We start from the raw sequence: 12,607 nt of genomic DNA on the forward strand, positions 1-12,607 counted from the left end.
CGGGGTGGCTGAATTCCCAGAATGGCCTTCGATAGGAAAATCACCTCCTTTCCTCCCGACTCATTTCAGAATTGGGTGAAAATCGCAAGACAGTGTTCAGGGGTGCATGGGTACTGCCTACTCCCAGCTGCCTCTCTGTCTTCTTCATGTTAATTTCAAGTCACAAGGAGGGACCATTGCCATTCTGCTCCGCCCACCTAACCAGGAAACCCAGGTTGAGCTTGTCTGCCTGTTGTTGTTGCAGGGGCAGTGCCTTCTCTGCCCAAAAGTGGCAGGAGAGCCTCACTTCAAACGATGGAATCAACTGCTTAAGTAGAAACCAGCATGGTAGTTACAGTGATAAGGTGCAGCTCTAACAGAAGGCGTGACTGAGATGCCCCTTCCAGAAATACATGGAATGCTGATTGAGGGCCCAGCCGGAGGGTTGGTGGATTTCTTTTCATATGCTACAGCAGCTTGCAAAGATAGTGTTGTGGGGAGCTGGCTGTGCAAGCAGAGGAAGATTTAAGGGCAGAAAATAGACCTATCAGAAGTGCGATTTGAACCCACAACTACATGAGCAAACCAGGATGCTTAGCTTAACTGAAGATCAAGCTCTCTTGAGGCTGCCGCCTTAGACCACTCGGCCATCCTGACAGCTGAGTCTGTGTTTAGGTCTGACTCCTCAGTCTGCACTTGTCGATGCTGCCGCTTGCAATGTTCCTATCAAGGTGACAGGTTTAAAGGCCCCACAATATAACATGGCCAAGAAAAAAAAAAGTAAAAAACAGAATAAGAAACCAGGCACATGCACGACTACGCAAAGATGCAGATAACTTTTTACCGGCCTGCAATAGTAATACAAGTTTTACACAGGTCACAAGTTTTTAAAGGCCATCCCTGAGTGAGACTAAGCTTTTAGGGAGCAAACACAAAAGCAGACACTGCCCATTGTTTCTGCCCGGTCTCGAACCGGGGACCTTTCGCGTGTTAGGCGAACGTGATAACCACTACACTACAGAAACAAGCATGAGGGCTTGACTGAAGGAGCAAAATTCCCCTCATATGTTTGCCCGATTGCCTCTATACTTGATCAGCAGTTGCTCGCAAAGCGAGGAGTAAGTGTGAAAATTGCAGCGTTGTCAGCCAGCAAGCGTACACTCAGATGTACTGAAAAGTCACAGCTGCGGGTAGAGACAAATATCTGATGCCTAAATGCCTGAAACCAGAGCCTGTGAAAGCATCACACAGAGCACACTGAAAGCAAGCAGGAAGGAAGCCAAGGCATGGTGATCCTTTTTTTCTCCTGAGGCTAAAAATATTTTGCACAACAATGCTTTGAGTGGAATGAGGAATCTTCAAGCTTTGTGTATTTTGAGTAAAATTTGTGTGTTTTCTGCTAAAAAGGGTGTGTTGGGGATTTGGACCCGGACACCAACGAGCGAGGGCACAGAAGCACCACTGCTCAGACCCTGCTCCTAGGGTTGAGGGCAGAGAGTGGGCGAATACATCGCAAGGCAAGAAAATGCACATGGTTCTCTCTTCTGCAATATGACTAGAGTCATTTCCATGGTCGTCATCGAACATGACATAAAACGCCTCTATCCTTTAGACCTTTTGGCCCATAATTACAAGAGGATGACTGAGTGAGACGCTCTGCCAAATTTGGCAGCCTCGCACTCAGTCATTTTCAAAATGCAGGGAAGCGCCGTATTTAGTAGAATACAGCGCAACCCTGTGCTTCCCTCTGCGCCAGCTCTAAATTAGCTGCCGAGCACCAACGCAGCCATCCTTGCGCCATGGTACAAGGATGGCTGCGTGGAGGGGGAAATTGTTTTTGTTCAGGAAGGCACACCTTCCTGCACAACAGAAATCTTCAGTGGCGATATGTTCGTGCAGCACACATAGAAAGAGCAAAAATGAGGAGAAATTAAAACATTTCTGCTCGTTTCTCCACTATAACGACACCCATTGTATGGCGCTTGGTTTTTGGCGCTGCCACAGATTTACAAAAACTCGTAAAACTGGAGCAGCATCAAAATGCTATGGTGTTGCAGTGGCCCACCCAGAGCAACGCCCATTGCACGCCCCTTCCAGGGAAAGGGCTGCGTGTGAAGGGGCCGTATTTACAAGGTGGTGTTAAGCCACAAAACGTGGTTGAACGGCGTCTTGTAAATACGGCACAGTACATAGTGCCACCGGGGCGTCACTAAAGATGATGTGCTGGTGGCGATAGGGCCTTGTAAGTCTGGCCCTTTCTTTGCTCAAGGTGTATGTTCTTGGTGAAGGTAGAAAAGCCATTTTCGCTCTCATACCTTCCTTCCTTGGCTGGCTTGACCACAGTAGGCCCAGGCTTCAATGGAAAGGTAAAAAAGGGAGCAACTGACTGCCGTAAGGTGTATCGTCTTCTCTTGGTGAGTTGAGACCGATGCCCTTGGAGCGTAGTACCTCACGATGGTGAGGGATAGACACAGCCTCTTTAATTTCAATTTACCTGTCAGGTGAGGTGGTAAATGCAAATAATGTGATAAAGCACAGCAACTTGCTGTTTCTGCCTGGCCTCGAACCAGGGACCTTTTGCGTGTAAGGCGAACGTGATAACCACTACACTACAGAAACAGACATGCCTGTTTACTTGCTTCATGTGGCTATGCATTGGACTGGAACCACTGCACTGGAAACAGACACACCTGCTTTCTTTATGTGGCTATGCTTTGGACTGGAATGCAAGGACTAAGGGACAATATTCATGACGCTCAAAGCTGAGCCTTTCTGACAGGATCTCTTCCTTTGGAAGAAAGGAACTGGGATCACTTTCATTCCAAGAGGTGATTTCAAAACCAGCCCTGCAATTACTTTGGAGAAGCACTGTGCATTTCATGTTCCAACGAGAAGTGCTGCTCCAACACAAAAAAGCAGTTAGAAAGAAATCCCGCACTCCTTCATCATGCCGAACTGCCTCGACACCAGTAGGAAGCATGCAATGGATTCCACCATGGCATCTTACAAGAGTGGAAAGCAGAAATACTCCTGTTTAAAAACAGATCGAACCTATGAAGGCACGGGCTCGTCCGGGATTTGAACCCGGGACCTCTCACACCCAAAGCGAGAATCATACCCCTAGACCAACGAGCCTGCTGCTGCAAAAGCCTTTCAAACATCTTCTGAAGTGTCTTTGTGAAAAAGCAGGGCCACTTGGAGACTCTCCTTCTAAGCGTGCCATAGCAATTGATGTTTTGTGCCAAGGGTTTTTTTTTTGCCTCTAGCAAGGCAAGAGGTAGTCAAGAAGCCCTATGCTAGCAAGCTGAACTGTGGCGCTGATGAGAAAAGCAGACCCTTTCTGGTAGTTGTACGCCTCCGCAGGACCTGGGCCCTTGCACCGTAGACTTCCAGACCAGAAGCACTGAAGGGCCTGCCATCTCTTGCGCCTGAGCCAGAGGAGCATGCCTCTTGTATTCAAGCACACTTGCTCGCTCAGGGCTCGATCAGGCGAGATTTATATGAGTGCCTCACAGGCCTGAAACACTCACCTGGGAGACGCGGGGTGGCTGAATTCCCAGAATGGCCTTCGATAGGAAAATCACCTCCTTTCCTCCCGACTCATTTCAGAATTGGGTGAAAATCGCAAGACAGTGTTCAGGGGTGCATGGGTACTGCCTACTCCCAGCTGCCTCTCTGTCTTCTTCATGTTAATTTCAAGTCACAAGGAGGGACCATTGCCATTCTGCTCCGCCCACCTAACCAGGAAACCCAGGTTGAGCTTGTCTGCCTGTTGTTGTTGCAGGGGCAGTGCCTTCTCTGCCCAAAAGTGGCAGGAGAGCCTCACTTCAAACGATGGAATCAACTGCTTAAGTAGAAACCAGCATGGTAGTTACAGTGATAAGGTGCAGCTCTAACAGAAGGCGTGACTGAGATGCCCCTTCCAGAAATACATGGAATGCTGATTGAGGGCCCAGCCGGAGGGTTGGTGGATTTCTTTTCATATGCTACAGCAGCTTGCAAAGATAGTGTTGTGGGGAGCTGGCTGTGCAAGCAGAGGAAGATTTAAGGGCAGAAAATAGACCTATCAGAAGTGCGATATGAACCCACAACTACATGAGCAAACCAGGATGCTTAGCTTAACTGAAGATCAAGCTCTCTTGAGGCTGCCGCCTTAGACCACTCGGCCATCCTGACAGCTGAGTCTGTGTTTAGGTCTGACTCCTCAGTCTGCACTTGTCGATGCTGCCGCTTGCAATGTTCCTATCAAGGTGACAGGTTTAAAGGCCCCACAATATAACATGGCCAAGAAAAAAAAAGTAAAAAACTGAATAAGAAACCAGGCACATGCACGACTACGCAAAGATGCAGATAACTTTTTACCGCCTGCAATAGTAATACAAGTTTTACACAGGTCACAAGTTTTTAAAGGCCATCCCTGAGTGAGACTAAGCTTTTAGGGAGCAAACACAAAAGCAGACACTGCCCATTGTTTCTGCCCGGTCTCGAACCGGGGACCTTTCGCGTGTTAGGCGAACGTGATAACCACTACACTACAGAAACAAGCATGCGGGCTTGACTGAAGGAGCAAAATTCCCCTCATATGTTTGCCCGATTGCCTCTATACTTGATCAGCAGTTGCTCGCAAAGCGAGGAGTAAGTGTGAAAATTGCAGCGTTGTCAGCCAGCAAGCGTACACTCAGATGTACTGAAAAGTCACAGCTGCGGGTAGAGACAAATATCTGATGCCTAAATGCCTGAAACCAGAGCCTGTGAAAGCATCACACAGAGCACACTGAAAGCAAGCAGGAAGGAAGCCAAGGCATGGTGATCCTTTTTTTCTCCTGAGGCTAAAAATATTTTGCACAACAATGCTTTGAGTGGAATGAGGAATCTTCAAGCTTTGTGTATTTTGAGTAAAATTTGTGTGTTTTCTGCTAAAAAGGGTGTGTTGGGGATTTGGACCCGGACACCAACGAGCGAGGGCACAGAAGCACCACTGCTCAGACCCTGCTCCTAGGGTTGAGGGCAGAGAGTGGGCGAATACATCGCAAGGCAAGAAAATGCACATGGTTCTCTCTTCTGCAATATGACTAGAGTCATTTCCATGGTCGTCATCGAACATGACATAAAACGCCTCTATCCTTTAGACCTTTTGGCCCATAATTACAAGAGGATGACTGAGTGAGACGCTCTGCCAAATTTGGCAGCCTCGCACTCAGTCATTTTCAAAATGCAGGGAAGCGCCGTATTTAGTAGAATACAGCGCACCCCTGTGCTTCCCTCTGCGCCAGCTCTAAATTAGCTGCCGAGCACCAACGCAGCCATCCTTGCGCCATGGTACAAGGATGGCTGCGTGGAGGGGGAAATTGTTTTTGTTCAGGAAGGCACACCTTCCTGCACAACAGAAATCTTCAGTGGCGATATGTTCGTGCAGCACACATAGAAAGAGCAAAAATGAGGAGAAATGAAAACATTTCTGCTCGTTTCTCCACTATAACGACACCCATTGTATGGCGCTTGGATTTTGGCGCTGCCACAGATTTACAAAAACTCGTAAAACTGGAGCAGCATCAAAATGCTATGGTGTTGCAGTGGCCCACCCAGAGCAACGCCCATTGCACGCCCCTTCCAGGGAAAGGGCTGCGTGTGAAGGGGCCGTATTTACAAGGTGGTGTTAAGCCACAAAACGTGGTTGAACGGCGTCTTGTAAATACGGCACAGTACATAGTGCCACCGGGGCGTCACTAAAGATGATGTGCCGGTGGCGATAGGGCCTTGTAAGTCTGGCCCTTTCTTTGCTCAAGGTGTATGTTCTTGGTGAAGGTAGGAAAGCCATTTTCGCTCTCATACCTTCCTTCCTTGGCTGGCTTGACCACAGTAGGCCCAGGCTTCAATGGAAAGGTCAAAAAGGGAGCAACTGACTGCCGTAAGGTGTATCGTTTTCTCTTGGTGAGTTGAGACCGATGCCCTTGGAGCGTAGTACCTCACGATGGTGAGGGATAGACACAGCCTTTTTAATTTCAATTTACCTGTCAGGTGAGGTGGTAAATGCAAATAATGTGATAAAGCACAGCAACTTGCTGTTTCTGCCTGGCCTCGAACCAGGGACCTTTCGCGTGTAAGGCGAACGTGATAACCACTACACTATAGAAACAGACATGCCTGCTTACTTGCTTCATGTGGCTATGCATTGGACTGGAACCACTGCACTGGAAACAGACACACCTGCTTTCTTTATGTGGCTATGCTTTGGACTGGAATGCAAGGACTAAGGGACAATATTCATGACGCTCAAAGCTGAGCCTTTCTGACAGGATCTCTTCCTTTGGAAGAAAGGAACTGGGATCACTTTCATTCCAAGAGGTGATTTCAAAACCAGCCCTGCAATTACTTTGGAGAAGCACTGTGCATTTCATGTTCCAACGAGAAGTGCTGCTCCAACACAAAAAAGCAGTTAGAAAGAAATCCCGCACTCCTTCATCATGCCGAACTGCCTCGACACCAGTAGAAAGCATGCAATGCATTCCACCATGGCATCTTACAAGAGTGGAAAGCAGAAATACTCCTGTTTAAAAACAGATCGAACCTATGAAGGCACGGGCTCGTCCGGGATTTGAACCCGGGACCTCTCACACCCAAAGCGAGAATCATACCCGTAGACCAACGAGCCTGCTGCTGCAAAAGCCTTTCAAACATCTTCTGAAGTGTCTTTGTGAAAAAGCAGGGCCACTTGGAGACTCTCCTTCTAAGCGTGCCATAGCAATTGATGTTTTGTGCCAAGGGTTTTTTTTTTGCCTCTAGCAAGGCAAGAGGTAGTCAAGAAGCCCTATGCTAGCAAGCTGAACTGTGGCGCTGATGAGAAAAGCAGACCCTTTCTGGTAGTTGTACGCCTCCGCAGGACCTGGGCCCTTGCACCGTAGACTTCCAGACCAGAAGCACTGAAGGGCCTGCCATCTCTTGCGCCTGAGCCAGAGGAGCATGCCTCTTGTATTCAAGCACAATTGCTCGCTCAGTGCTCGATCAGGCGAGATTTATATGAGTGCCTCACAGGCCTGAAACACTCACCTGGGAGACGCGGGGTGGCTGAATTCCCAGAATGGCCTTCGATAGGAAAATCACCTCCTTTCCTCCCGACTCATTTCAGAATTGGGTGAAAATCGCAAGACAGTGTTCAGGGGTGCATGGGTACTGCCTACTCCCAGCTGCCTCTCTGTCTTCTTCATGTTAATTTCAAGTCACAAGGAGGGACCATTGCCATTCTGCTCCGCCCACCTAACCAGGAAACCCAGGTTGAGCTTGTCTGCCTGTTGTTGTTGCAGGGGCAGTGCCTTCTCTGCCCAAAAGTGGCAGGAGAGCCTCACTTCAAACGATGGAATCAACTGCTTAAGTAGAAACCAGCATGGTAGTTACAGTGATAAGGTGCAGCTCTAACAGAAGGCGTGACTGAGATGCCCCTTCCAGAAATACATGGAATGCTGATTGAGGGCCCAGCCGGAGGGTTGGTGGATTTCTTTTCATATGCTACAGCAGCTTGCAAAGATAGTGTTGTGGGGAGCTGGCTGTGCAAGCAGAGGAAGATTTAAGGGCAGAAAATAGACCTATCAGAAGTGCGATATGAACCCACAACTACATGAGCAAACCAGGATGCTTAGCTTAACTGAAGATCAAGCTCTCTTGAGGCTGCCGCCTTAGACCACTCGGCCATCCTGACAGCTGAGTCTGTGTTTAGGTCTGACTCCTCAGTCTGCACTTGTCGATGCTGCCGCTTGCAATGTTCCTATCAAGGTGACAGGTTTAAAGGCCCCACAATATAACATGGCCAAGAAAAAAAAAAGTAAAAAACAGAATAAGAAACCAGGCACATGCACGACTACGCAAAGATGCAGATAACTTTTTACCGGCCTGCAATAGTAATACAAGTTTTACACAGGTCACAAGTTTTTAAAGGCCATCCCTGAGTGAGACTAAGCTTTTAGGGAGCAAACACAAAAGCAGACACTGCCCATTGTTTCTGCCCGGTCTCGAACCGGGGACCTTTCGCGTGTTAGGCGAACGTGATAACCACTACACTACAGAAACAAGCATGAGGGCTTGACTGAAGGAGCAAAATTCCCCTCATATGCTTGCCCGATTGCCTCTATACTTGATCAGCAGTTGCTCGCAAAGCGAGGAGTAAGTGTGAAAATTGCAGCGTTGTCAGCCAGCAAGCGTACACTCAGATGTACTGAAAAGTCACAGCTGCGGGTAGAGACAAATATCTGATGCCTAAATGCCTGAAACCAGAGCCTGTGAAAGCATCACACAGAGCACACTGAAAGCAAGCAGGAAGGAAGCCAAGGCATGGTGATCCTTTTTTTCTCCTGAGGCTAAAAATATTTTGCACAACAATGCTTTGAGTGGAATGAGGAATCTTCAAGCTTTGTGTATTTTGAGTAAAATTTGTGTGTTTTCTGCTAAAAAGGGTGTGTTGGGGATTTGGACCCGGACACCAACGAGCGAGGGCACAGAAGCACCACTGCTCACACCCTGCTCCTAGGGTTGAGGGCAGAGAGTGGGCGAATACATCGCAAGGCAAGAAAATGCACATGGTTCTCTCTTCTGCAATATGACTAGAGTCATTTCCATGGTCGTCATCGAACATGACATAAAACGCCTCTATCCTTTAGACCTTTTGGCCCATAATTACAAGAGGATGACTGAGTGAGACGCTCTGCCAAATTTGGCAGCCTCGCACTCAGTCATTTTCAAAATGCAGGGAAGCGCTGTATTTAGTAGAATACAGCGCACCCCTGTGCTTCCCTCTGCGCCAGCTCTAAATTAGCTGCCGAGCACCAACGCAGCCATCCTTGCGCCATGGTACAAGGATGGCTGCGTGGAGGGGGAAATTGTTTTTGTTCAGGAAGGCACACCTTCCTGCACAACAGAAATCTTCAGTGGCGATATGTTCGTGCAGCACACATAGAAAGAGCAAAAATGAGGAGAAATGAAAACATTTCTGCTCGTTTCTCCACTATAACGACACCCATTGTATGGCGCTTGGATTTTGGCGCTGCCACAGATTTACAAAAACTCGTAAAACTGGAGCAGCATCAAAATGCTATGGTGTTGCAGTGGCCCACCCAGAGCAACGCCCATTGCACGCCCCTTCCAGGGAAAGGGCTGCGTGTGAAGGGGCCGTATTTACAAGGTGGTGTTAAGCCACAAAACGTGGTTGAACGGCGTCTTGTAAATACGGCACAGTACATAGTGCCACCGGGGCGTCACTAAAGATGATGTGCCGGTGGCGATAGGGCCTTGTAAGTCTGGCCCTTTCTTTGCTCAAGGTGTATGTTCTTGGTGAAGGTAGGAAAGCCATTTTCGCTCTCATACCTTCCTTCCTTGGCTGGCTTGACCACAGTAGGCCCAGGCTTCAATGGAAAGGTCAAAAAGGGAGCAACTGACTGCCGTAAGGTGTATCGTCTTCTCTTGGTGAGTTGAGACCGATGCCCTTGGAGCGTAGTACCTCACGATGGTGAGGGATAGACACAGCCTCTTTAATTTCAATTTACCTGTCAGGTGAGGTGGTAAATGCAAATAATGTGATAAAGCACAGCAACTTGCTGTTTCTGCCTGGCCTCGAACCAGGGACCTTTCGCGTGTAAGGCGAACGTGATAACCACTACACTACAGAAACAGACATGCCTGCTTACTTGCTTCATGTGGCTATGCATTGGACTGGAACCACTGCACTGGAAACAGACACACCTGCTTTCTTTATGTGGCTATGCTTTGGACTGGAATGCAAGGACTAAGGGACAATATTCATGACGCTCAAAGCTGAGCCTTTCTGACAGGATCTCTTCCTTTGGAAGAAAGGAAATGGGATCACTTTCATTCCAAGAGGTGATTTCAAAACCAGCCCTGCAATTACTTTGGAGAAGCACTGTGCATTTCATGTTCCAACGAGAAGTGCTGCTCCAACACAAAAAAGCAGTTAGAAAGAAATCCCGCACTCCTTCATCATGCCGAACTGCCTCGACACCAGTAGAAAGCATGCAATGCATTCCACCATGGCATCTTACAAGAGTGGAAAGCAGAAATACTCCTGTTTAAAAACAGATCGAACCTATGAAGGCACGGGCTCTTCCGGGATTTGAACCCGGGACCTCTCACACCCAAAGCGAGAATCATACCCCTAGACCAACGAGCCTGCTGCTGCAAAAGCCTTTCAAACATCTTCTGAAGTGTCTTTGTGAAAAAGCAGGGCCACTTGGAGACTCTCCTTCTAAGCGTGCCATAGCAATTGATGTTTTGTGCCAAGGGTTTTTTTTTTGCCTCTAGCAAGGCAAGAGGTAGTCAAGAAGCCCTATGCTAGCAAGCTGAACTGTGGCGCTGATGAGAAAAGCAGACCCTTTCTGGTAGTTGTACGCCTCCGCAGGACCTGGGCCCTTGCACCGTAGACTTCCAGACCAGAAGCACTGAAGGGCCTGCCATCTCTTGCGCCTGAGCCAGAGGAGCATGCCTCTTGTATTCAAGCACACTTGCTCGCTCAGGGCTCGATCAGGCGAGATTTATATGAGTGCCTCACAGGCCTGAAACACTCACCTGGGAGACGCTGGGTGGCTGAATTCTCAGAATGGCCTTCGATAGGAAAATCACCTCCTTTCCTCCCGACTCATTTCAGAATTGGGTGAAAATCGCAAGACAGTGTTCAGGGGTGCATGGGTACTGCCTACTCCCAGCTGCCTCTCTGTCTTCTTCATGTTAATTTCAAGTCACAAGGAGGGACCATTGCCATTCTGCTCCGCCCACCTAACCAGGAAACCCAGGTTGAGCTTGTCTGCCTGTTGTTGTTGCAGGGGCAGTGCCTTCTCTGCCCAAAAGTGGCAGGAGAGCCTCACTTCAAACGATGGAATCAACTGCTTAAGTAGAAACCAGCATGGTAGTTACAGTGATAAGGTGCAGCTCTAACAGAAGGCGTGACTGAGATGCCCCTTCCAGAAATACATGGAATGCTGATTGAGGGCCCAGCCGGAGGGTTGGTGGATTTCTTTTAATATGCTACAGCAGCTTGCAAAGATAGTGTTGTGGGGAGCTGGCTGTGCAAGCAGAGGAAGATTTAAGGGCAGAAAATAGACCTATCAGAAGTGCGATATGAACCCACAACTACATGAGCAAACCAGGATGCTTAGCTTAACTGAAGATCAAGCTCTCTTGAGGCTGCCGCCTTAGACCACTCGACCATCCTGACAGCTGAGTCTGTGTTTAGGTCTGACTCCTCAGTCTGCACTTGTCGATGCTGCCGCTTGCAATGTTCCTATCAAGGTGACAGGTTTAAAGGCCCCACAATATAACATGGCCAAGAAAAAAAAAAGTAAAAAACAGAATAAGAAACCAGGCACATGCACGACTACGCAAAGATGCAGATAACTTTTTACCGGCCTGCAATAGTAATACAAGTTTTACACAGGTCACAAGTTTTTAAAGGACATCCCTGAGTGAGACTAAGCTTTTAGGGAGCAAACACAAAAGCAGACACTGCCCATTGTTTCTGCCCGGTCTCGAACCGGGGACCTTTCGCGTGTTAGGCAAACGTGATAACCACTACACTACAGAAACAAGCATGAGGACTTGACTGAAGGAGCAAAATTCCCCTCATATGTTTGCCCGATTGCCTCTATACTTGATCAGCAGTTGCTCGCAAAGCGAGGAGTAAGTGTGAAAATTGCAGCGTTGTCAGCCAGCAAGCGTACACTCAGATGTACTGAAAAGTCACAGCTGCGGGTAGAGACAAATATCTGATGCCTAAATGCCTGAAACCAGAGCCTGTGAAAGCATCACACAGAGCACACTGAAAGCAAGCAGGAAGGAAGCCAAGGCATGGTGATCCTTTTTTTCTCCTGAGGCTAAAAATATTTTGCACAACAATGCTTTGAGTGGAATGAGGAATCTTCAAGCTTTGTGTATTTTGAGTAAAATTTGTGTGTTTTCTGCTAAAAAGGGTGTGTTGGGGATTTGGACCCGGACACCAACGAGCGAGGGCACAGAAGCACCACTGCTCAGACCCTGCTCCTAGGGTTGAGGGCAGAGAGTGGGCGAATACATCGCAAGGCAAGAAAATGCACATGGTTCTCTCTTCTGCAATATGACTAGAGTCATTTCCATGGTCGTCATCGAACATGACATAAAACGCCTCTATCCTTTAGACCTTTTGGCCCATAATTACAAGAGGATGACTGAGTGAGACGCTCTGCCAAATTTGGCAGCCTCGCACTCAGTCATTTTCAAAATGCAGGGAAGCGCCGTATTTAGTAGAATACAGCGCACCCCTGTGCTTCCCTCTGCGCCAGCTCTAAATTAGCTGCCGAGCACCAACGCAGCCATCCTTGCGCCATGGTACAAGGATGGCTGCGTGGAGGGGGAAATTGTTTTTGTTCAGGAAGGCACACCTTCCTGCACAACAGAAATCTTCAGTGGCGATATGTTCGTGCAGCACACATAGAAAGAGCAAAAATGAGGAGAAATGAAAACATTTCTGCTCGTTTCTCCACTATAACGACACCCATTGTATGGCGCTTGGATTTTGGCGCTGCCACAGATTTACAAAAACTCGTAAAACTGGAGCAGCATCAAAATGCTATGGTGTTGCAGTGGCCCACCCAGAGCA

The 12,607-nt window shown here is 48.2% G+C and overlaps 8 non-coding genes across 8 annotated transcripts; all 8 read right to left on the reverse strand.

Annotated features, from left to right (window-relative positions):
- Positions 1–931: 931 nt before the first annotated feature.
- TRNAV-AAC (transfer RNA valine (anticodon AAC)) lies at positions 932–1,004 on the reverse strand. The gene has a single exon. It is a non-coding gene; the product is annotated as a tRNA-Val (tRNA).
- Positions 1,005–2,525: 1,521 nt separating this feature from the next.
- On the reverse strand, positions 2,526–2,598 carry TRNAV-UAC (transfer RNA valine (anticodon UAC)). The gene has a single exon. It is a non-coding gene; the product is annotated as a tRNA-Val (tRNA).
- A 444-nt stretch (positions 2,599–3,042) lies between these two features.
- TRNAP-UGG (transfer RNA proline (anticodon UGG)) lies at positions 3,043–3,114 on the reverse strand. The gene has a single exon. It is a non-coding gene; the product is annotated as a tRNA-Pro (tRNA).
- Positions 3,115–4,448: 1,334 nt separating this feature from the next.
- Positions 4,449–4,521, reverse strand: TRNAV-AAC (transfer RNA valine (anticodon AAC)). The gene has a single exon. It is a non-coding gene; the product is annotated as a tRNA-Val (tRNA).
- Positions 4,522–6,042: 1,521 nt separating this feature from the next.
- Positions 6,043–6,115, reverse strand: TRNAV-UAC (transfer RNA valine (anticodon UAC)). Its single transcript has one exon. It is a non-coding gene; the product is annotated as a tRNA-Val (tRNA).
- Positions 6,116–7,967: 1,852 nt separating this feature from the next.
- On the reverse strand, positions 7,968–8,040 carry TRNAV-AAC (transfer RNA valine (anticodon AAC)). Its single transcript has one exon. It is a non-coding gene; the product is annotated as a tRNA-Val (tRNA).
- Positions 8,041–9,561: 1,521 nt separating this feature from the next.
- Positions 9,562–9,634, reverse strand: TRNAV-UAC (transfer RNA valine (anticodon UAC)). The gene has a single exon. It is a non-coding gene; the product is annotated as a tRNA-Val (tRNA).
- A 1,852-nt stretch (positions 9,635–11,486) lies between these two features.
- Positions 11,487–11,559, reverse strand: TRNAV-AAC (transfer RNA valine (anticodon AAC)). The gene has a single exon. It is a non-coding gene; the product is annotated as a tRNA-Val (tRNA).
- Positions 11,560–12,607: the final 1,048 nt, after the last annotated feature.

Source organism: Pleurodeles waltl, chromosome 10 (genome assembly GCF_031143425.1).
Source record: "Pleurodeles waltl isolate 20211129_DDA chromosome 10, aPleWal1.hap1.20221129, whole genome shotgun sequence".
Classification (NCBI taxonomy): domain Eukaryota; kingdom Metazoa; phylum Chordata; class Amphibia; order Caudata; family Salamandridae; genus Pleurodeles; species Pleurodeles waltl.